Source organism: Vombatus ursinus, unplaced genomic scaffold, assembly GCF_900497805.2.
Source record: "Vombatus ursinus unplaced genomic scaffold, bare-nosed wombat genome assembly UNPS02014781.1, whole genome shotgun sequence".
Lineage (NCBI taxonomy): Eukaryota > Metazoa > Chordata > Mammalia > Diprotodontia > Vombatidae > Vombatus > Vombatus ursinus.
The window spans coordinates 47,797,803-47,808,741 of NW_020954559.1; the positions used below are offsets into that span (position 1 = coordinate 47,797,803).

The window sequence follows — 10,939 nt, forward strand, 5'->3', positions numbered from 1 at the left end:
CACACACACACACACACACACACACACACACACACACACACACACACCCCTTGCTACCTCCAGGGTCTGTATTGAGTTCCATTACCTTTCCTAGCATTGGAGAGGAGCTCTCCGGTTGCCCAATCCCATTGAGATTCCCACAGAGGCTGTGGAAGAGAGGAAGGAACAGCTCTTGTACTAGGCCTCTACTTCTGATAGACTTACTCACCTGCTAACCTCAACCATGAGATTTAGATTCAACAGGTTGGATCCTGCCCTGTGGTAGAGACAAACCCAACAGCAGTCAATCATAACGGCTTTCACCCTGCAAAAACTGACTTTACCTCTCAGCCCATATGGAAGTCACACACGCGCACACACACACACACACACACACACACACACACACACACACACTTGGCCATAGGAAGAATCATTACATATCTGTTCGGACAATAAATAAATATGTAAGTACCTCTTCTCTAGCCATTATCCTAAATTTTCATGGACAAATCATCATATCCTGTATGTGCTCATGAATTTTGTAATATGTTTTTCAAATCTAATTGTTTATGTAGACAACCCCTCCAAAAATACTGCCAGGCTCACATGCATTAGGGGTGTCCCTTCTGCTCTCATTTTCAGTCTTACCACTAGTCTTGACTCCAGATCAAATGGCATCTTTACTATGTTGGTAATGTAAATATTACCACTTATTCAGAGTAAGGAGACAGGGATACTGCGAGTAGGCCTTCTGAATCACAAAGTCAGAGGGGAAGTTTTTATCCACATAGAATAACGAGTGTAAGAATAGTGGAAAAAGAGAGTAATCTACATACAACTCCTACAAATTCTACAAAGAAGTATCAATAAGAAGTAAGAAAGGGAATATGTTGTGATTGGTAGTGATGAAGGAGACTCTGGGAAACAGTGATGATAGAGTCAAAGGTTATATGGGAGAAGGATGTGACTGGATGTGAGTAGGTCAATGGGTAAGTAAAGCTGAGAGACTTGGAGATGGCGCAGCAGGGTTTTCATTAGATTCAGTTTCTTTTACCTGGTCATCATCATGGCATATGTGAAAGATTCAAGGATGTTTGTCTCAGTTGAGACTGCTGGCTCCTCTGTGGTCCTGTGTGGTACCCATAGCAGGGCAGCCCCATGCTGTGGCCTTCCTAGCTTTAGCCTTTGCACTGGCCCTGAGCTGTTGTACCTCCAACATCACTTTCTTTCTCCTCATGCCCTATCTGCCTCCATCCTTCCTCTACTCATTTTTCTTGGATCAGGGTCTTAGTGCCCTGTTGCCCTGTGGGCTGGCTCTGGCCCAAGGTATGGGCCACCTTGAGTGCCAACCAGCCTCCTCTCCCAACTCTAGGGTTTCCATCTTGCAATCCGCATCAGGTCCCAATGTTTTATTTTTCTCCCTTGGCATCTCCCCATCAGATCCCATGGTTCCCATCTACTTTAAGGAACACTTTTCAGCCAGCACCTTCTTCTAGGTGATAACCAGCCTGTTTGCTATTTCAACAGTAGCCTTCCAGGGGTTGCTGCTCTTGCTACCACCTGCACACACCACAATTACCCCTAGGAAAGAAGGGCAGGGGCAGAAGGCCACTCCAGAGGAAGAGGCATCACCACTTTAGGAGCCACGAGAGGAGATTGGGACACCTGAGCCAGAGTAAGAGGAAAGAGCCCAGGGTCCAGTAAAGCTGTGTTCAGACAGAGGAGCTGGCTTGCTGGGGCTGCTGGGAGCCACAAATGCCCTGACCAATGGGTACTGCCTTCTGTACACAGCTTTTCCTGCCTGCCGTATGGGCACTGGACCTTCCACCTGGCCGTGGTGTTGGGAAGTGCCTCCAGTCCCCAGGCTGCTTCCTGGTCATGGCCATCCTTTATAGGTCACTGCCTGGTCTGGGTGCCCTTTCACTGCTGGGCACCTTTTTTGGGACCTATGTGATGGTGCTGGCAGCCCTGAGCCTCTGTCCTCCCTCCCCAGTGGGCGCTTCTGCAGGTGTCCTCCTTGTGGTGCTGTCATGGGTCCTGTGTCTGGGCACCTTTGCCTCTGTGAAGGTGGCAGTGAACCCACTCCTGCGTGGTGGTGGCCAAGTTTCGCTGCTGGCAGCAGACACTGCAGTCCAGATAGGCTCTTGCCATGTTCCCTACAATAACCATTTACCAGGTCTTCCACCAGAGCCACGACTGCATGGACATGTGTAGCCCCTGATGATCCTTAAGGGGTTTGTTGGGAGTGCCCTTCCCTTCTCTACCCCCCCCAAGAGTAAAGTAACTCCATCCCTGCTGGAGCAGCATGTATCTTATTCCCTTTGGTGGGTGAGGTGTCATCCCTTGCACAATTCCCATCTCTCAGGGACAGGCCAATTGGTTTAGCTGCCACAGTGCCCCTACCCCCCTGGAATGTTTCTCCCCAACCAAATAGAAAAAACAATCAGACCCAAACCTTAGGAATAGAGACTGAGGACCAAAGACAGGGATTCTGTTGTTTTCCCTCCTAGGAGGCTTCCCTACTGGTCCCCCTCAGGTCACTTATCTTCTTGGTTCTAGAACTGAACAAAGTTCAACAAACATCTCCAGAAACCAGCTATGTACAAGGCCTTAAGCTGGGGATTACAAAGAAGAAAACAGCTGACAATTCCTGAGCACATGGGAGCAGGTGACATTCTACACAGTGTCCTTCAGACTCTTAACCCCAAATCCAGTTACAACTATAGTTTTATAATAAAAGCTCTATTTTCTATCTGGAAAAAAATGATTAAAAATAGCCTGGAAATAAACTTTGTTCCTCAGAAAGTTAAGAATGTCAATATGTAAAGCTTTGTTTGAATTATAACATATATCATCATGCTAAAAGATGTTATTTCTCTTATAACTCTTATATCCCACAAAACTTCTTTATAAGTAATAAATAATAACAATTAAAGTCAGTTACCTGGAGGAAAACGGGTCTGTTCCCTTAAATAGTAAATGCAATTATTATCGTATCAAGCTTACTTCAAATACCACAATCAATTTTGAAAATGGGATACATTCTTTAATCTCTGTAACATGATTTAAAAATTATTTCAAAGCAGAGCCTTAAACTCTGAAAATTAAAGAGCATAGCAAAAGGGTCACAGAATGATGGAGTAACAAGTTTAAAGTTGAATGACTTTAGAACACCACTTCTCCCTCCCCCTCACCAAAACTGATTGGGAAACAACTGAGATTATTCTGAAGGTGAAAGTGTGGGAACAAAGTTCCCTTTGTTAGGTACTTAGGGGAACACAGATGAATAAGGGTTTCCATAGTGACACTTTTTACTAATTTATTGAATAACTTAACATTTGCTTTCCTTTTTTTTTTTTCAATTTTCATTTACAAGCTCCCAGTGAATATTTTCTCTTTTATTCTCTCAATTTAACTTTTACTGTACCAGATTTCTCTCCAGCATCAATGAAGCAACTAAGTATTGGTCCCATCCTAATCCAGGCTAAGAATAATGGCTATTCCCTAATTTTAATTTTTGAAAGACTCCTTTTACCATCTTGCCTACAGTGTAGATGAAATGCTAGAAGTCCATTCATTTATAAGTAATCCTACTATTTTAAAAAGGTTGTTTTATCAAAGATTAATTTTAAAAATTATATAATTTTATAAAGCAAAAAGAACTAAACAGTTGATTAGTGAAGAGAATAAGAAGTCTGAATAAATTTTCAAGTGCAAGGCATTAAAAAAAAAATCACCAGGTCTAGATTCCAAGCCTTTCCAGCTTTGTAGGAAGTTGTACTCTATTGATAAGACCTTTCAGACCTTAGGGTTTCCTCAGTGCCCATCACTAAGTAGCTGAAGACTTAAGCAGAGGTTATTTAAGATATCTTCCGGGTCAATTTCCTTACTTGCTTAGGAGTGAGGATAGATTCAATAATACTATTTGTGGGTATGGGTATGGGTATGGGTATGGGTGTGGGTGTAGGTGTAGGTATGTGAATGTGAAGGGTGAGTGTATAAAAACTTTTTGAGACTAGGGATAGTTTCATTCTTTTTCTTTATATCTCTAGCTCCTAGTCTAGTACATGCTTATTACATAATAAATTCTTGATTGATTGTTTAATTCCATTTATGTGAGAGACAGAGGGAGGAGGGGAAAATGAAGGAGGGGGAGAGTCATGGTGGATTTTATTCTCCTCTGTTATATACCTGAGGCTTTGCATAGAGAGAGTTTCATTAAAATATAGAAGAGGCCCTACTGCTGAATACCTTGATATCTAGAAGTAAAGGTAGAAAAAAACAGAAACTAGGGATCATAGGAGGCTCTCCCCACAGTCTTCATCTAGTTAATGCATCTTTCTCAGTACAAAGAAGAAAATCAATTTAATATTCTTTTGAGTTCCAAAACTATTCATAGAACTAAATGAGGGTCCTCAAAGATTCTCACAAAACATGAGTTATATTTACATCATGTAGATGACATTTCCCCTTCATTCAGGAGATTGTTCACATTTTGCCCTCTATTTACTTTTTTTTTCAGTTTTTAGCAAGGAGGGAGGATAATCCTCCCTTTACCTTGTCTGCAACCTGGCTAAAGGGGAAAATCTTTTATATTCATCACATTCCTTATGCCTCTTCAAAAGTTAAATATCATGATAAAAGCTGATGATGGCCATGTGGAACAAATTACTATTTTAATACAAGTCCTGAGTCTGATCTCCTTCTATAGCAGGTGAACAGAAAAAAAAAGAAAAAAAAAGATGATAATAACAATAATAATAATGTGGCTATATGTACTCACCAAGAGTCAGCTTTACTTAAAATTTAGGATATAATTAAGTTTGGTTTTTTTTTTTTTTTTTTGCTGCCTGAGTTTGTCATTTTGTGAATGGGTTGGTAGTGAAATTGGTGTGAGGATGGCTCACTGATCTGACATTTTCCCTCCCCCACTATTTGAAAGATGAAGTCAGCCCAAACAGCCAAACCGTTTCTACCCTTTTGAGTTCTAGGGTACTGATGCTTCCACAATTTCTTTCTTTTTTTTTATGAGCTCAAGTTGGCTCTCCTGGTGGTCTTTACAGTAAATTGTCTTTTACTGAGCCAATTTTATTGCCACTCTTTCCTCAGGTTAACAGTAGTAAGGGCCAATGGCTTTCCAAATTGAGAGACTGGCATACATGTGTTTTAGAGACCTTTCATTGAGGCTACTCAATAAAATTTGAATTCATTCCAAGTTTATAAGAGTTCAATCAGGCAGATGTTAATCAGTCAACTAAGCATAAAAAAAGCTAGCAGCCCTTTCTACTGTCTCCAAGATACTTGCCATAGAATCTATTATTCTAGTCCCACAATTGAAAAAGGACTTAGGTTCCCATTCAATCCATTTGGTAGTCCTAAGATATTAGGGATCCTTCAGGCCAATCCTTGCTCTAATGAACTTGAATACTTTGACACCCCCCCCTTTTTTTCTTATTTCTACCAATAAAAGATTTGCTGACCATAAACAAGACTGTATCTCTGGAGGATTTCCTATGCTCTGGAGATCTAAAGGTATCCATTAGATTGTCTTAATACTGTTATTTTTCTCTACTTCCAGTTCAGGACTGTGAAGATTACTTTAATATTTGCCCTGTAAAGTTTTGTCCAAAGGATAGTTCTAATAACTGCTCATTTAAGGAAGGAAGGTAATCCTAATTACTTTTCTTTTCATGTTCTTCTGTTGTTATTCTCTTTCTCAACGGTATCTTTACCTTGACAAGATGTTTCATGCTAATCTGAGAATCACTAGAGTTTTCCACCACATTTTATATAAATTGATTTTGACACATATGCTAGCTTTGATGGGTTAGGAACTAGCATATTTCCTCAGTTGGAAATATAGGCAGGGTTCTATTATTGACTTAGTTCTTAAATTAGACTTCCCACAAACATGGAGGTGAAGTGTTTCCTTAAAAACTCAGCTCTGAATGTCACTCATTTGTTCAATCAATATGTTGGAGGCCACACAACTTAAATGTTTCCATATTTTTGAGCAATATAATTTGAAGAAAAAAAAACTTTCTATGATCCATGCCCAGTAGGTTAAACTGTCAGGTACAGATGCTATTTTGGGTTCTGTTAAAAATATGTGGCAAGGTCTGTTCTATTTGAATACTAGTCATAAAGAGAGTCGCAAATTTTCATTGAAAAATTCTTTATTGTCAATCACTTTTCCCTAAACTAAAAGCAAGTATTTATAATTCATCTTATACTAAATATTTTCCCTAAAGTATATAGAAGATGAAAGAAAAAGAGCAGAAAAATTAAGGAAGCTTTTAAGAGATAAACCTGTCTTCTTGCAGTTAATACGGACACCTTTTCAGTGTTATCAACAGAAGCCTTTTTTTTCCTTCCCTACCACTGCTGCCTTACTAAAGGGGAAAAAAAGTAGGGCAAAACATACTATAGTTATGATTCCTCTTCTCAACAAGAAGTTAGAATCACCTAAGCCACAAGGGCTTCTTTTCAATTATCAGTGTCCAGAGATCTTTGGACTTGAAATACCATTTGCAAATCTCAGATACTGACTTCTTGTCTTTGAGTGTATAAGCTCAAAGATTAGTCTGTGATAAGAAATAGTATTTCAAATTGATTTTCTTCTATTGTTGAATACCAGAGTTTTATGAATTCCTTAATTCACTGTGTGATCTAGTTATAGCTTGATTTTCTTACATGGAAAAATACATTAAATTATCTTCTGAAGTTAATTCTTAATTTCTATCATCTAAGGTCTCATCTTTGCAAGAAGGACCCCAATACAATCAATTCATTCATTTGCCAAGGTTAATATTCAACAACAAATATTGTAATGGACCTGATCCTACCATAATAGGTATTAACTGTCTCATTCTTGAATTATGAGTAAAGGTATCAACATTTATTTTAGACTTCCTCAACTCCTCCTAATTCCAGTACCTTCCTTTTGTTAATTATTTCCAATTTATGCTGTATATAACTTGCTTCTCTCCTATTAAATTGTCTCTGGGGGAAATATGGAGTAGTGGATAGTGGATAGCCTTAGAGGAAGGAAAATCTCATTTGAGTCCTACCTCTTAAACGTAATGAAAGACTACAAATCATTGGGTAGTTGCCAATCAGAACTGATGAATTTTTACACCAAGTGTTCAGAATCTCTCCAACCCATTCCCTATTAAAAAACGTAAGAAAATAAAAATAAAATTTAAAATCTCATTACTGAAATTCATTTAGGTGACAGTTACTTAACCTGAAGTGTAAAAATATATATATATATATGATCCCAAATATTATTGTGGGAAATACTGAGCACATGCTTAGAATTCTTGTGTTGTTCCTAAATCATTTATCAGACACCATCATCATTGCCATCATCAACACTGTCTTCTTCATCTTTGCTGTCATCATTATTATGATTATTACCATCATCAGAAAGCACAGTCTGCATTATGCACTAGGCAAACTCACAAATGGAAGATCTCCAAGCTTCTGTGGAAAGAAAGCTTATTAGGAAAAAGAAAAGTGTGATCATTAACAGAGGAGGAGTCAGAGTGATTGCATGTGAGGTCAGGAGGCATTATCTTCTTTTCTCCTTTTTTTTTTTAAACAAACAATCCTTCCAATAGTTGGCTTCAACCTATCTAACTGTGTGACTGTAATCCAGTCAGTGATCTTCATTGATAAACAATTTCTTAAGCTATAAAATGATGTATAGAAATCCATTATTTTCAAAAGAAACTTTTCTGCTGTCAGTCAAAACCTACTTTTCCAGCCTTTTATGTTCCAGCCAAGCTGTGCTTTTATCTACTGAGAGGAGAGAAAGGAAGTAGGTTTCCTTCTTGGTGTCCTAAGATCCAGCCTGGTCATAAATGCAAACTTTTATCTGAGCCCCTAAACAAGAAGCAGTGAACATTCAGAACACTTTGAAGCAGATGATATGGTGAAAAAGAGTCTTGGATTCAGAAGAACTTGGTTTGAGGCCCACTTACTAACTGAACAACTTTGGTAAATTCACTTTGAACAGTTTCTTCATTTGTAAAATGGATCCACTGCTTTATTTGTAAAATGATAACCACTGCTTGGAGCAGGGTGGGATAGAACAAGGGTTTTATTCCCTTCTCCTCTTTCACTCCGAACCCATGGATGTACAGTGTGGATAGGGTTAAGTCCTAGGGCAGCTTGATCTCCAAAGAGAGAAGCCAGACACTCTATGTGTGTGTGTGTGTGTGTGTGTGTGTGTGTGTGTGTGTGTGTGTATGTGTGTGTCAGTGTCTGTGTCTGTCTGTCTCTCTCTCTGTCTGTCTGTCTCTCTATCTGTCTCTCTGTCTCTCTCCCCTCTCTTTCTTCCTCTCCCTAGATATGTAAATATATACATATATATATACCATTTTATATATATATATATATATGTGTGTGTGTGTGTGTGTGTGTATATATATATATGTGTGTGTGTGTGTATATATATTAGGTACATGTGTAAATTCATGTGGTGGTGTTGTTGACTAGTTTCAGTCATGTCCAACTCTGCTAACCCATTTGGGTTTTTCTTGGCAAAGGTGCTGGAGTGGTTTATCATTTCCTTCTCCAGCTAAGTTTACAGGTGAGGAAACTGAGGCAGATAAGGTTAAGTGACTTGCCCAAGGTCACACAGCTAGTAAGTGTCTGTGGCCAGATTTGAATTCAGAAAGATGAATCTTCCTGACTCCAAACCTGGCACTTTATCCACTGTAGCACCTAGCTTCCCATATCACGTATCTGTGTATGTAGGTATATATATGTATGCATATAAGCATATATGCATATATATAAGTATATATGTGCATATATATGTATATATAAGTATATATATGCATATATATGCATATATATACCATTGTATGTATATATTCAGATATGTATATGTATGTATATGTGTGTGTGCATGTGTGAGTATAACACTCTTTGACCAATTAAATTCTTACTCTAACACACTGTCTAAATATACATTTAGTTCAGGTTTTGGCATATGTCTAGTGTAGAAGCAAAAGATACTCACTGTACACTTTAGATCAGTTATAATATGAGTTTGTTTTTTTTCCATAGACACAAAAGAAAAGGTATAAGATACAAAAGATCACAGAAAGATTTAAAAAAAGGATTCACTAACTAAATTTATGTCTATAATCAACACTATTATTAAACCTCATCCAAAATAAATAGATAGATAGATAGACAGACAGACAGATAAATAACAACACAGTTTTCAGTACTGCTGATTAGACATTTTACATTTCACCTCAGTTCAGTACCACCCTCCTCAAAATCCAGGTCTTGGGGGCAGCACAATGGATAGAGCACCAGTCCTGGAGTCAGGAGGATCTGAGTTCAAATCCAGCCTCAGACATGTGACACTTACTAGCTGTGTGACCCTGCACAAGTCACTGAACCCCGACTGCCTCACCAAACAAACAAAAAAAATCCATGTCTTCAGACCAATCAAACCAGGAGTTGAACTTCTTCCCATGCTGGTAGTATGCAGTGCCAGAACTTACTTTGCCACCCAGCTCCACCCAGTAGACTCAGAACTTCTGAAGTTTCTGACTTCACAAGATGGCCTCCAAGCCTCAACATATCCATCTCAGGACTAATACTCATTCACCTAAGATTTTTGTATTCTTAGCTCTTAGGTCTTTGTACATATAAAATGCTTTATCATGTTTCATTCATTCACTCCCAAGGGCTTTGAATGCAATGTAAACAAGTTTGTACTCCTTAGGTAATAAGGGGCCACTAGTAATTTTTGATGAGAAGCATGACATGACCTACAGAATATAAAAGAAAAAATTAGTCTGGCAGTTGGACAAACAACAGAATACAGGGAAGAAACAGTGGAAGTAGGAGGATAATATATTAAGAAATGGTTTCACTAGTTTAAATAGATGGCAGTGAGGGGCATGATGACAAGATGATGGCAATACAGTAGAGGAGAGTTGGCAGATTAGAGAGATGATGAAGTGGATGAAGCAATAAGATTAATAACTGAAAGGATAGAAAAAGTGACAAGGAAGAAGAGTTAAAGATAATAAAAAGAGTAAGCATTCATTTAATGCTTCAAGTTTGTCATGTTGCTTACATATTGATATCTCATCTGACCCTCACAACAATTCTAAGGAATAGGTATTCTTATTAACCCCATTTTACAGATGAGGAACCTGAGGCTGAGAGAGCTGACCAGTCCAGGGTCACACAGCTAGTGAGTGTTAAACTCGGGTCTTTTTGACTCCAACACTCTAGCCGCTGTACCCTCATCCCAAGGTTAAAAAAGGAATACCAGATAACTAGTGGTACTCCAAACAGAAATATTGAAGCCAGAGGGAGGGCCATGTTTAGGGGTAAAAATGGCATGTATGTAAATTTCTGCATCATTTTTTAACTTTGCTTTAACATTTATGATATTTTGTTTCATAGCAGTTATTTTGTAGAGGCTTTATCTATTCTACTAGGATATAAGGTCCTTGAAGATAGGGATTGCGATTTATTCATCTTTGTAGCTCCTTTACAGTTGTACACATACCAAGCACTTGAGAAATGTTTGTGTAACAGCCTTTGGCTATGTTAAATCTCAGTAACATGAAAAGCCAACTATTTTATTTTTTTTTCTCCCAACATTCTATGCATACTTTTTCTCTTTCACTTCATATTCATCTTCTCATGCCTCCAAGGTAATGTTTAAGAGTCATGGAATAAGTAGGTTTCATTGCCAATAGGAAACTCAGAAGTCCAAACAATGTCTCCTCAGTTCATAGAGTAAGGTTTCTTTAAGTTCAGATTGAGTAGAACTCTGTTTGCTCTCCACCACCTGTAAATCCTCACCTGTTCTGTTGCTTTCCATTTGCTGTTGTCTGATCGAGTGTAGGGTTATGGGCCAGAGCAATTTCCTGGTTTCCTAAAATTTTCAATTACTTAAACTTACCTTTGTCAT

At 38.5% G+C, this 10,939-nt stretch overlaps 2 pseudogenes; both read left to right on the top strand.

Annotated features, from left to right (window-relative positions):
* The window catches only part of LOC114046219, a 1,818-nt pseudogene extending 1,637 nt beyond the window's left edge, over nt 1-181 (top strand).
* Nucleotides 182-967: 786 nt separating this feature from the next.
* LOC114046220 lies at nt 968-2,203 on the top strand (annotated as a pseudogene).
* The last annotated feature ends 8,736 nt before the right edge of the window (nt 2,204-10,939 follow it).